Consider the following 13510-nt stretch of genomic DNA (forward strand, 5'->3'; position numbering starts at 1 on the left):
CTTCCTCCACACACCAAAACATATTTATGACATAATTATAACCCATTATCCCCCTTCCCCCCTCATTTAAAATTAAGACATCTCGCTTCTCACAGAATATTTCATTAAAATAATTGTTAATACTTCTTGTGTTAATCCACTTACCCTTTATTTCCTTTTTTACTTTTTAACCTTTAAATACATACTATTATTTATCTTCTTTAACTTCAGTACTTCTTTGCCCTCATTAACCAACTTTGCTTTCTACATTTAAATTATGAAATATAGTGCGCCCATGTCATACGCGGCTTTCAGCTTACACTGAAAGCTGCACGCCAGAAGAGGCAGTGGCACGCAATGGATCCCCGTGTAAGGGAAGGGCCCACTGTACTTATTCCACTAACTAGTTTTCAAAACCATAGCTAGTCACTTGTTGATTTCTTGACCAAATTGCAAAAAAAAAAATTCCATTTCAGCAATCTCTACTAATTTATCTGCCCGTTCCATATAATCTGGCAATGCTTGTGATTTCTAGTGTCTTGCTAGGACCACTGTGGCTGCAATTACCAAATACCTGATTAAGTTACAATATTTCTTTATCTTTTTGTCTTCACCACTAACCAAATTTAACAAGGCTAATTCTAGTTCAAAAGTCATTTTAAATCCTATAATCCTTTGTATCCATTGACTAACTTTAAACCAATATTTCTTAATTCTCTCAACTCCACCACATATGGAAAAAAGAGCCAGATTTTTCTTCACATTTCCTGCATGTGTTATTATGTCTCTTACATATTTTGGTGAATTTCACTGGAATAATATGCCATTTGTACATCATCATGAATGTGTGAATCTTGGGCCTTTTATCCAAATATTTCTCCATTGACCCATTCAAATATTATGCCCCAGTTTTTGGGAGGGACTTAGCCTGTCTTTATATTCATTCCAAACTCTTCAGAGAGATCTTCCTATTGCATGTTATTAAACTCAGTATTAATTTTAACTTTACCATACCATAAATGCCCATACCAAGCTATTATTAGTTATAACATTTTAGAAAGTAAACCTCACTAGCTGAAATGGAAAGCAGTGAAGGGTCCAGTGTAAAAATATATCATAAGCCAATTTGTATATTCCTATTGTGTGTAATTATCATAACTGAGAGATTGTCCTGAATATGATTGCATCTCTGACCCTTTTATGGTTGTTGCTCCCCTTTCTGTATTTTGATACTTTAATATTTCAATACATTTTTATGTTAGAGACTTCCCTTTTAAATCCCTCTTGATAAGAAGGTATGCTGTGTATACAGAAACATACCTTAAACCACACTGCCTAAAGCCAATTGGAAACATGGACAACCATATTTTTTTCTTTCCTCTGGTTGGCAAAAACAACATAGAAAACAAGCAGGACTTTCTCTTTTCCCCTTTGTTTTCTTTCCTTCCTATGTTAGGAAGAATATTTCTTGATGTTTGGGACCTCTCTACCCATTTATAGAAATGTGTTTCATAGAATAGAACAAAACCATCTTTTCCATCTTGTAAATCTGGTTCTATTTTATAGCTAAAGTGTGCTGGAAAAATCTGTTGAGAGAGAAGGAAACTCAAATCTAGCCCTATGGTAAAATAAATAGTAGTAGACTAAAATCAAAGTGGAACCATTGGGGTACTTGGAAAATTCCACAACAGTCAAGTTTGTTTCTGGTTGCCATTTTCTTACTCAATCCCAGACATCTTGTTCAGCCTTTCCCTCTGTTGTAGGCAAATTAATTTTACTTGCAATATTTGTAATTCATCTTTAAGAGAAATAAATCCTCACAAGACAACTTAAATAGTATCTTATACAACAAAATCTTGTTCAAAAATGGTAAACAAGCAACAAATAATAAAAATCAACAAGCATCTATAAGAACATCCTGATCATTCAATAGCCAAATCTAAGACACCAAGTGTAACTAAAACTAGAAATGATCTTACACCATTGTTTCTCTAAAAACTTACATTATGGAGCCTAATGATTGAACATGCTTGTATCTGTGTGTACTTTCTTGTCTATGCTGAAAAGTCTGAAGATATCATATACACCTGTTAGATCATGAAGTGAAGTCTGGGTAATATTATTTTTCAGCCTTAATGGAATAACAATGACTGTTTGAATTAAAACACTTTATTTCAACAGTTTATTGGCACTTGTTCATTATTATTCTGGTATCCAGGGTCAGTTGCTTCTTTTTAATGACTTTATTTTATAGTGGCAGAAATGCCATTCAAAAACAAATCCTTCAATTAACATAAATGCAACCAAAACAATTTGTTTTAAGAGCACTTTTTAAAGCACAATTATTACTTATGCTAGTGGCCATAACATCTAAATTTTGCTACTTAATTTTCTGATTTAGTCCTATATTGGTATAGTCCTACACACTAATGCAAAGTGGAAAAAAGATGAAACAAAACTTTTAAAAAGTTTTTAGGGGAGAAAATCTAGTTTCTTTTGAAGCCTAGTTGCATCCCAATTTCAGTCATACCCACTGAAATCAGTAGGTTGTTAATGACTTTAGTTTAAGTCCCATTGATTTCATTCATTATACTCTGACTATGTTTGGATTGATAGCGTGACCAGTGAACGTATAAGTTGTGTTAGCCTACATTTGGAATGAGACTGAATAAAACTTTTAAAAGAAAGAGTACATTAGGTATTAACCACTTTGCTTGATTTTACTTAGGGAATTAACATTGTTCTAAATAAGTTATTCTTCAGATTTTACGTGACTTTTTAAAGAAAGAAGTGCTTCTCTCTTCCTACCATAATATGTTAATAACTTTTGTAGTTATTTAACAATCTTTTAAAAATAATATATGTGGATCTTTACATAGTATTGCATTGAAACTATTTTCTTTTTCCCCCCACAGACTTTCAAACCTTTGGTTGGGAAAAGCGTGTACAATTCTATCACTGCAGTTGAATTTCTTGTAGACAAACAGTTGGATTTTGTAACTGAAGATAGTGCCTTTCAGCCCTATCAGGTAAGAATATGAGTTAGTAAATTAAATATATCTTGTTCCACTTCATTAAACTGCGCAGCAATTTGTGTTCATTCAGAGAGCACCAGTATCTTCTTTAGGAACTGATGGCACATTTGAGGAAGACTTTAGTGATATGATGAAACCAATTTAATAACTTTATAGTCAGTAGTATTCGGAATAATTTGGAGTTCAGGATTTCCAATCCAAGTTCTGGTCACAGCGGCATAAATTGATCATGGCTGTTCTTTGAACAAAAAATGCCTCTGTGTGTGGGTTGCTGTCTATCTGTCATATTCTGTACTATTGAATCATTTGGTTGATGCTGTAATCTAGAAGCCTTTTCTTTTGGAAATAATCTCATTTAAGATGGGCAGAATCAGTGGCTGGTGGATTTCTAACAAGAATGATGATTATGCAACTGTATTATTCCAAATGCTCAAATTAATTCAGATATTTGGTAACAAAAGAACAGGGTGATTTGAGTGTTCAGTATTTTAAGAGGAATCTTTCAAAACAGATGGTCAAGTGGGAAATTAGTTTAAGCATATCCAGCACAGTATGGGTCTGTAACTGTTACCCCAAAAGTGGCCCATGGCACTTCCTGTTTTGCTTACCACCTTTTTAATCTCAATAATTTTATCAAGAGTCCCTTAGAGAACCCTTTCCTATTTTCCCATCTTGTTTTTCACTTCCAGGATCTTAGTAGCAGTGCCATAATCCTCTCATGCCTCGTCGCCTTTTTTCCTGGTTTAGAAATCTGCAGCAGTACCCCTATGTGTATATGTGGCAAATACCCACTTCTGGCATAATGCCCTGGTGATAAATAAATCCAGGGCTGTACATGAAGATTTAGTGCAAGGGTAGATTATGTTATGGAGACTGAATTTGCATGTAGATCGCCATTGACTAAGCGAGTAAGAGTAGAAAGGTGCTCTAGTAAAGGTGAAAATGAGATACACTAGTACAGTCCGTCCTTGCCTTACGCAGGGGATCCGTTCCGGATCCCGCCACGTAAGGCGAATTCCGCCTATGCTTGAGCCCCATTGGAAACAATGGGGCTCGTGCGCGGCGGCGCGGGAGCGCGCGGGGCGCAACGGGCGCGCGCGCCCATTCAATTGAATGGGACGCTCCGCCCCGCGCGCACCCTGCGGCTTGAGCGCGTATGCTCAAGGCCGCGTATGGCGCGCCCGCGTATGGCGCGGGCACACTGTACCCCTTTTTCTTTCCATGTCAGGATTGGGATTTCAACTTGAAACTTGGCATTGCACCTTGAAAAATGTATTAGAAACATTTTGTTCAGCGTTGAGACATAAGCCATGATATCCTGATGAATTAGAGATGCCACAGACAGACTAATATGTAGGCACTGTATAATTTATTTTAAACATTTTATTATGATTGTAGTCTGCCCAACCTAACAGTCTGTAAAAGTGATGAGAGATAACTTTTCATGATCCTGTCTACTCTCTCTGCACACACACCCCCCCAACCTATGACATCAGGAAAATTGAGAGGAAAGACAAGTATCATGGAGGCTGTAGCTTTACACAGTTAGATTAGCTCCCTCCTCCTCATGTCATGGAGATAGCCAAATGAGGAGGATTGTCTTCACCTAGGGTTGCCATTCGTCAGGACCTGCAAACTGGGAAAAATACAGGACAAAATTTTCAAATGTAGAACACATTTTTTGTGTGTCCTACATTTGAATAGGAGCCTCGCTGAGGGGAGGCTTTCCCTGCTGGCCTGGGCCTCGGCCTCGCCATGATGGCGGTGGGGGCGGAGCCCAAGCGGCGAGGGAATTCTCCCCTCAGGGAGGCTTTCCCTCCCGGCCTGGGCCCCTGGCCTCGCCGCGACAGCAACAATGCCTCCTCCTTGTCTTTAAAGGTAATTTTGTTTCCCACTAGAACCCACTGTTACGATCAACAACACTTCACTGTTAATATGGTTACAGAAAATGTAATTTGATTGATTTGCAGGTGTCATTCCATCATTCATTAATTTGAGGCTTCAGAGATTGCCTTGGTTCTGCAGCATTTAGCTCCATCAGGGCTAGCCTGAAGGAAGAGACTCCCCCTCCATAACTGTCATCTCCCGGCCTGAGAGGGAGTGACCAGGCAGGCCCAGTTCCATCAGGGCTAGCCTGAAGAAGAAGAACCCTCCCTCCAGTCCATCTGCCTTGGTCCAGGCCTCAGAGGGAGAGAATAACCATTGGACCTCATCCCCTTTCCCACCACCATTCCCTTCTCCTTTTGTCTCGTGTTTTTTAGATTGTAAGCCTGAGGGCAGGGAACCGTCTAATTAAAAATAATAATTGTAAGCCGCTCTGATAGCCATTAGGGCTGAAAGGCGGGATATAAATACCTAAATAAATAAGGTGAATAGGTAGTTAAACATCCAGAGACCAAGAGATGGACCAGAGGACAAAAAAAAACAAAAAACCAAGGGGATTGTCGCTGCTGGGTGATAAAGTCCCTTGGCTACTTAGCCCCCAAAGGATGAAGTATTGTAAATGATTTTTTTATGGTTTAGGAAAGCAGCATAACCTTAATATTCAGAACCCAGGGCATTTGGCATCCAGCTTCATGTATTGCTTACCCCCATCCAACAAAGAGCTAAAATTTATCCAAATAGTTTTTCCCCAGTTACCATGATCCTTGGTCCCACCTCTCACTGGTCATTAGTAATTCAAACATACTTATTTCCACCTTGACAGGATATCCTGATTGAAACTGTTCAAACAACTAAGATAAGATAAATTCCTTCACTGTAAATACAGCTTTATAATAGAACGAAATATGAGCCATTTTTTTCCTGCAATATAGCTGGCAAAATTGATCACAGCAGGCAGATGATGAAATAGTAAAATCATTCCAGACCCTTCTGAAACAACTCTGTGAGATGAGACTATGGGTTGGCTGCCAAGAGAATGTTTCATAGCTCCCACTGCCATGATGCAAAATTATAGGGGTCTTTCATACTATCATTTTTGGCACTTCATATGTTTTGAAGAATGTTAGTCCTCCCGTGAACCTCCTTTGGTTTTCATTCCATTTCAATGTTGCTGTGTGTTATTGCTAAACAAACCTATCCACCGAGACTTGCTTTTGAAACCCACCTCAAGCCCAACTTGAGCTACTTTTATCTGCTGGATTTACTGTTGTTGGCAGTCTAAATCTTACATGTGCTGCCAGAGGATAGTACATATGATGACAGAGTAAGCCAGACACGGAGGTTCTTTGTTGAATAGTATCCCTCTGCTCCCAGATTCCTCTTCTCTTTTCTAAGAAGGTGCATAGCTGAACTGGGGCAAGTGCTGCCTCTTTCTACACATAGATGCACCTCTTCTTATGCTATAGAATGTACAGTAATTTCTTTTAAAAAATGCAAAGGTGGAGAAAGCCAGTGTGTGTTCGTGTGTGAGTGCTAAAAACATACAATTTCCAGAAATTTTGAAGCCGGACAGTTTTTGTCTGGGGGGTTTTCGGGGGGGGGGGAATGAAATTTTCAGAAAAATTGAAAAAATGCAACATTATCACTTTTTACAGATTGAAAGTTACTCTGTTACGTAACAAATGGAGTAACAATCTTCTGAACTGTGTGGAACTTCATTGGCTTGCTAGTTTATGTGTAACAAGCAACAAACAATAAAAAAAGAAGAAACCATTAACATTAGTAACAAAGAAAAATTATTTATATTTCCACTCCACAGTATCAAATAGACATAAAGCACACATTCCCATAAAAAGAATTGAGGTGGGGAAGTGTGTAGATGGGAAGAAGGACTAAGATGAATGACCTGGCATGAAATATAATCATACTTGTTTTTCAAGCTCTGGGATGCATCCACACTGCAGTAATACTCCCATTTGACACTACTTTAACTGTCATGGATAAATGATAGGGAATTCTGGGAACTGGAGTTTGTTGTGGCATCAGAGCTCTCTGACAGAGAAGGATAAATGTCTCATAAAACTACAGTTCCCAGAATTCTGTAGCATTGAGCCATGGCAGTTGTTAAAGTAGTGTCAAACTGGATTATTTCTGCATTGTGGATGCAGCCCTGGTTATCATTATCAGTTTCATGCTCTGTTGCTGCTTTGTTGTGTTTGTCATCATTACAGTTCTCATTGACTTGTAAAAACCGAAATTTTATCCAGATTGAAACAAGCTTCTCTACCCTTTCACGTGACAGTTTATTTCTTGATTTAGTGTGTTTCCAAACATGGGCCAGATTCTTTCAATGCCACCCAAAAGGATGAAATTCATCTTGCTCTTCCATTGGAGAAATCAGTTTGTAACTGCTAGGACTGGCTTATCCTCCACATTCAGTGCACAGAAATTAGAATAATCTCATAGTGTACATAGTTTTTAGAAATGCAGAATATGTGAACTCCTTGTCTTAAATACTTTATTCATCATGCTAGAATAAAACAATCCATAATTGATTGTTTTCCTTATTTCAATGGGGGGGGGGGGGGGGGGGACGACAAAAAAGGCTTATGGAAAACAATGAGAAAATTGGTTTTCTTCTGAATTATTCCAAAAAAATTTCAGGCCTTCACATCTCTAGTGAGTCCATGCATGCACACCTTGCAAGTTGCCTGTCAATTTATGGTAATCTCACACATTTCATAGGGTTTTCTTAGATAAGGAATTCTCAGAGATGGTTTGGCCAGTGCCTCCCTCTGAAATATAGCCTAGAACACTTGGTCTTCTTTCACAGCCTAGAACACTTGGTCTTCATTCACAGTCTCCCGTCCAAGTACTAATCAGGGCTGACTCTGTTTAGCCTCCAAGATCAGATTGGATATGGTGAGTTTAGGGTATGTTGGTGATAAGCAACATTGTCACACAAATTTATTTCTTAAGTGAAAAACCCATTATTCTATATTTATATTAATTTGTTACATTTTAAAACTTAGAATTAAATATGTTAATCTTGTAGTTGTATTAAGAACACCACTAGTATTCTAGTTCATTCCTTATTGTTCAGTCGCCCCCTCCTTTCTCACAGACTTGAGGTCTGCAGTCTTCAGTATTCACAGAGGGATGACCTCCGTAATTTTCAATGGGGCATGCCCCACACGCGCACGCAGACGTGTGCCCCATCATGGGGTTTCTATATTGGCGAGTCTCCATTTTCTCAGGGGGTCCAAAATGGATCCCTGTGAAAACGGAGGGCCAATATGCAATACATATCTATTCTGTCTGTACTTTTTGAGACCCAAATTACCTTAATTTCCAAAACGTCTCTCAAATCTATTTTTTAACCTTAATTATTTATCTTTCTTGGTGATCATGGGGGAAAGCATATGCCTCATTTAAGAAATTTTCCACTTGTTTTTGAAAGCAAGAGCTGAGTTTTGATATTTATTGAGCAATTCAAAAGGTCTTATTGTAGATCTATGGAAGAAAATATTGCAGGCCTTCTGTATTTCAGTTATCTCTTGGTTAGATCAGAGCATGATTGTAACAGTTGATACGTCACATCTGTCTTAAGTACAAAAGTAAAATACAGTACGCCCGCGTTATAGGCGGGTGCACTTTACGTGGACTTGAGCGTACACGCTTAAGCCGCGAGGAGCGCACACAGCACAAGGGGGAGCGCGTCCCATTCAAATAAATGGGACGTGCGCTCGTGGCACCGCCGCACCGCCATGCACGAGCCCCATTCAAATGAATTGGGCTCCAGCATAGGCGGAATTCGCCTTGTGCGGGGGGGGGGGCCGGAACGGATCCCCCGAGTAAGGCAAGGGCCCACTGTACCATAAAATTGCTGGATCAGGAGATGAAGCCAATTACTATTTGCTGTTCTTAAAAAACTCTTCAGATAGCTGCTCATCATCAAATTTGTTTACTTTAAGTAAGCAACAAAAATATTTCCAAACCTAACCCTGATACTTTAAACACACAGTTCAAGGCAATTTGCTAATTTTTAAAAGGACATTCTGATGTGGATTGCGCCTCCCTCACTTCCCCTGCTGAAAATGAAATCTCACAGTAAAGCCAGTGTTTCTTTCTCCCAGATCCTGCTCCAACATGTAAACAGTGGCTTTTCAATTAATTAGTTCATTTATCAATCAAGATTACCCATAAATTAAATCCAAGACAAAATAAAATAAAATGCTCCACAGTTGTTTTCAGTGGGAGTTCAAAATACTGGCTGGACTGCAAATGAAAATGGAATGAATAATGGTTGGAGATTGAAGCATAAAAGAAGAGAAAAAAGTGCAAGGAAAATGATTACCAAAGAGAGTAGGATGGAGGCTATAAGGAAGGAAGAGACAGGCTTTGAGACGAGAAGGACAGAGCAAAGACTCAATGGCGCATAGTAAAGATGCAGCCCGTGAAAAGAAAGGAAAAGATGGCTAGTGAAAAGATAGCCCTCTCCTTTTATATTCTCAGCAGTTTCCAAGGCGCACGCGAACACACACACACACCAAGGTTAAAAAATGGAGCCAAGCAAACACGTACATGGCCAGGATTTAACACATATTCAGAGTACTTGGAGAAGGGCATCCAATCCATGTTATTTAACCCTGTACGGATATAACAAACATATTTTTCTCCCACTCATCTCCATCTCCCTACCCTGCTTTTTTATCTTTCTCCTATAGGAAATTTGTCCTCTTCTCACTTACAACTTAGCGTAAAGAATCAACTTCTATAGGTACCAGTTTCTCTAAAGTTTAATTGCCATGTGATGGGGAGGCAATGGGGGGGGGGGGGTCATACGGTGCACAGGGAGAAAAGAGTTACCTACCCTTCATTCTATACCTAAGTATGCCCTCCTATTGTACCAATCTGGTAGACCTCAAAAAGAATTCTGTGACAAATATTGATTATTATTTTTACCCATAAGCCTAAAAGTGATGTTCCAGAAGAGGTGGAGGCCAAGAAGGTGAGGTGACATTTTGTTGAATTTCACAAAGATCTGTCAAAGTTATTTAAATCATATGAGGCTTTGGAAAAAAACTTGAGCAGCCTCTACAAGGCTTTTTCCTGCATGCCTTCCTCTCATTCTGAAGGATAATTGCTGTCCAATTCTGTGACTGTTATGGAGTGCCTGGCTGTGCACCAGCCACTGCCAGCTACAAATTAAAACTTGTTTAATTTACAATTTACTGTATATACTCATGTTTAAGTCTAGAAATTTCAGTCAAAACATTGACCCCAAAAACCTGAGTCAGCTTATCCATAGGTCAGTGTAAGAGTACTATACTTTAACTCTTATCAAAAAAGGAACCATTCCCTGATGAAAAGTAAGAGCATAATCTGCCATGGAAGCATTGACCCCCTTTATTCTCTCATCCATGCAGCCTTTAGGTTGAGCACAAGCAATTGTGCCTGCTGAAATTTTGTAAGTTGTGTGGCATTGTTTTCCTTGCTTCATCCTTTAGCTCCTTTGTCATGTGCCCCTAAGTTTTACCCTCGACTTTCACAAAGGTCACATCAAAATCCATAATTTTGGCCCCAAAAACTACCCTTGACTTATACATGCGGTCGACTTATAGTCAAGTATATACGGTAAGATATTGGTGGACAAGGGAGATCCACCTTTTATTACAGAGAAGATAAAGGAGAAGAAATATTCTTGGGAAATAGTTCCTTCCACCATATTGCTCCTTTGTGGTACTCTGTTCATGTTACGTATTGGAGGAAACTAATCTTGACACATATTGAGCAACTCGTATGAAATCTCCTGTTTTTTTGGCCTTTATGCCAACTCACAAAACCTGACTGATTGGGTACTGTCATTGATATACCTATAGTTTTGTTGTGCAGTATTTGAATGGCTTGCAGGCATTTCAGTATGTATTGAGGTGATATCTCAAGTCAACAATCAGGCTAAATCGTTCAAACCAACCAACCCCCTAATGCTCTGCATTTAAAACTTGCTTGATGAAGAGACCTATGGTCGCAAAAGTTCACACAGAGTTTTAGTTTCTTTGTTTTTGGCCTAATAACTTTATTAGCACAATATGGCTTTTGAAATTTGTCTTATGATTCGCACAGCAGATAAAGTCCACATCACATTTTTAAAAGAATACATACTGTAGAGGAGGAACATTGTGAATTCTGCCCAGGCTTTTTTGCATATCAGGCTGCATACTCCTACATGTTTCTTTCAGATATATAAGCTTTTATAAAGCAAGTAGTTTCAAGTTCAGTTTAACCCATACATGACCAGTTTTTTGTTTTTTTACGGTTGTTAAGAGTAGAGATATGAAAGATAAGAACATCAAGAACTTACCATATATACTTGACTAAAGGCAACCTCTTGTATGAGTCGATGGTAGCTTTTGGGGCCAAAATTAGGGATTTTGAGATGACCCTTGGATAAGCCAAGGGTAAAACTCTCAGCCCCCTTCTTCCCCCCTCCTCTGAAACCCAGCTGTCTCTTTGGAAGCCCTTCCTCCCCCCCCCCCATCACCCTCACTGTCTCCCGAGAGGCAGCCAGGGTGGAGATGAGGCTCAGGGGGCCGGCTGTCTCACAAGTATATACGGTACAATAATCCACCCCATATATCCTTTGTAGTTTCATTTTGCTTTCTCTGATGAAAAAGTAGAAATCTGAATGAAAATATTAAAACTATAAAATACTTATTTTACTACTTTAAGAACTTAAAATGTTTGATAAATATGTATTGCATAAAAATTAAACTGTTTTGCTACAACCCAGACATCTTAACATTCATGACAGCTTCTATAAAATTTAAAAGGGTAAATGCTTTAGTTTTTTTAAATCAATAATTATGAGTGTTATTAAAGATTAGGGACAGTACTGCAAAATAGAAGCTATCCCCATTGTAGTAAATTGTTCTCTTTGGCCTGTTACAGACAGCCAAAATAAAGCTGCTTCGAGTCACAATGGAGGTATGGTGTTTCAATGATGCATGCATCCTAAGAGTCCAGAAGCCACACCAAAGCCATGCTCCAGTCTGGAGCGTGGCTTTGGTGCGACTTCTGGATTCTTAGGACATATGCATCATTGAAACACCATACCTCCACTGTGATTCGAAGCAGCTTTATTTTGGCTGTCTATAACAGGCCATTATTAGGAAGGGAAAAAAGAAGTAATACTTTTGCATTGTGGGGATTGGCACCCTGCAATCCTCAGGATCAGTTTAATTTTCTGTAGAACCTAGAAAATGACCAAATGAAGCGAAATACAAAACAATGGATCAGGCAGACATATGCTGAAAATTAAGGAATAGGCAAATGCTCAGCCTCAGTATTAGTGACAGTTGTAGAACCAAGCACACCAACCCTTTCATCGGAAAAGCCACTCATCCCCACTATCAGTATTCTTTTTCAGCGACCTGAATTAGGGTAGTAGAGTTCCTCACAGTTGTTATTGTCAGACATGTGACAGTTAGAAAGCCTTGCAAATCCTCTAGAACATTGCTATTCAAAGTAGTTATCAGTGGACTCCTACCAATCTGTGAGCTGTTGGCTGCCACTCCATGTCAAGTTTCCAAGAAAAAAAGAAACAGTTATAGCCAATCGATGCAAATATGTTCCTATACACAGACACTTCAGGAGGGAAAAACCGCCAGTCCCCTGCATCAAGTAACCTGGGAATCACTGTTTGAGAGAGCTTTTATTAGTAGATTTTGATGCAAAGGTAGATTCTGATAGCTCACTGGAAGAGCACCATCTCAGTTTCAGTTTCCATCTCTACATAAGGCTTGAAACTTTTTTACCTAAAACATTGGAGAGTTGCTGCCAATCAGTTTTGACAGTACTGGGCTGGATGGACTATTGGCCTCATACAGATAACTTCCTTTGTTGCTATGTGTGAGAGAATGAGCATGCATTGTTTCTAAGTAAACATGCATAGGAGCAGGTGGCAAATTTCATACTGAGTGTAAAGAAAATATTAAAAACATTTTATTGAGAGAGAGTGTGCTGAATTGGTCCTGAGATGGAATTCATACAGCTTATTAAAACCTGCCAGGATTTATACTCTTCTGGTATAAGTTTAGGGAGCCTACAGTCACCTCTCCAACAGCATGAGGTGGCAGAGCAGGCTTCCATGGAGGAGAGTGGGATGGATGGGTACGCTCGCAGATTATTATTGGGTATGTTGCTGGTATTTTTGCTGACTGATGATAGTTCTTCATCTCCACTTTTAATGCAGTATAGGATGCTGTTTCTAATCTGAATGTTTTGGATTGTGGTGTTGGAAAGATTGCCTTCTCTTCCATGTACCTGCCTATGGTACAGATATCCCTTACCGAGAATTCCAAAATACTCCAAAATCCAAAATTGTCTACTTGGGTGGTTTTATGATGCACAAAATTCTACAACAAATATTATGTATAAGATGTATAGGAAACATAAATAAATTTTATGTTTAAACTTGGGTCCCATCTCCAAGATATCTTATTATGTGTATATATTCCAGAATTCAGAAAATAATCCCAAACATTTCTGGTCCCAAGCATTTCAGTTAAGGGAGATTCAACCTGTACTGATATTGTTGTTGCTTGAAACCT

At 38.9% G+C, this 13510-nt stretch overlaps 1 protein-coding gene across 3 annotated transcripts in view; it reads left to right on the forward strand.

The window, feature by feature from the left end:
- Positions 1 to 13510, forward strand: part of JMJD1C (jumonji domain containing 1C) — a 169564-nt gene that overhangs the window by 84329 nt on the left and 71725 nt on the right. For all 3 annotated transcript variants that reach the window (XM_089510532.1, XM_089510531.1, XM_089510530.1), the window contains exon 3: positions 2895 to 3008. The gene's annotated coding sequence lies outside the window, so the exon portion shown is untranslated. The remainder of the gene's footprint in view (positions 1 to 2894; positions 3009 to 13510) is intronic.

Source organism: Sceloporus occidentalis, unplaced genomic scaffold, assembly GCF_023333645.1.
Source record: "Sceloporus occidentalis isolate IW3139 unplaced genomic scaffold, rSceOcc1.0.p SCAF_2, whole genome shotgun sequence".
Classification (NCBI taxonomy): Eukaryota; Metazoa; Chordata; class Lepidosauria; order Squamata; family Phrynosomatidae; genus Sceloporus; species Sceloporus occidentalis.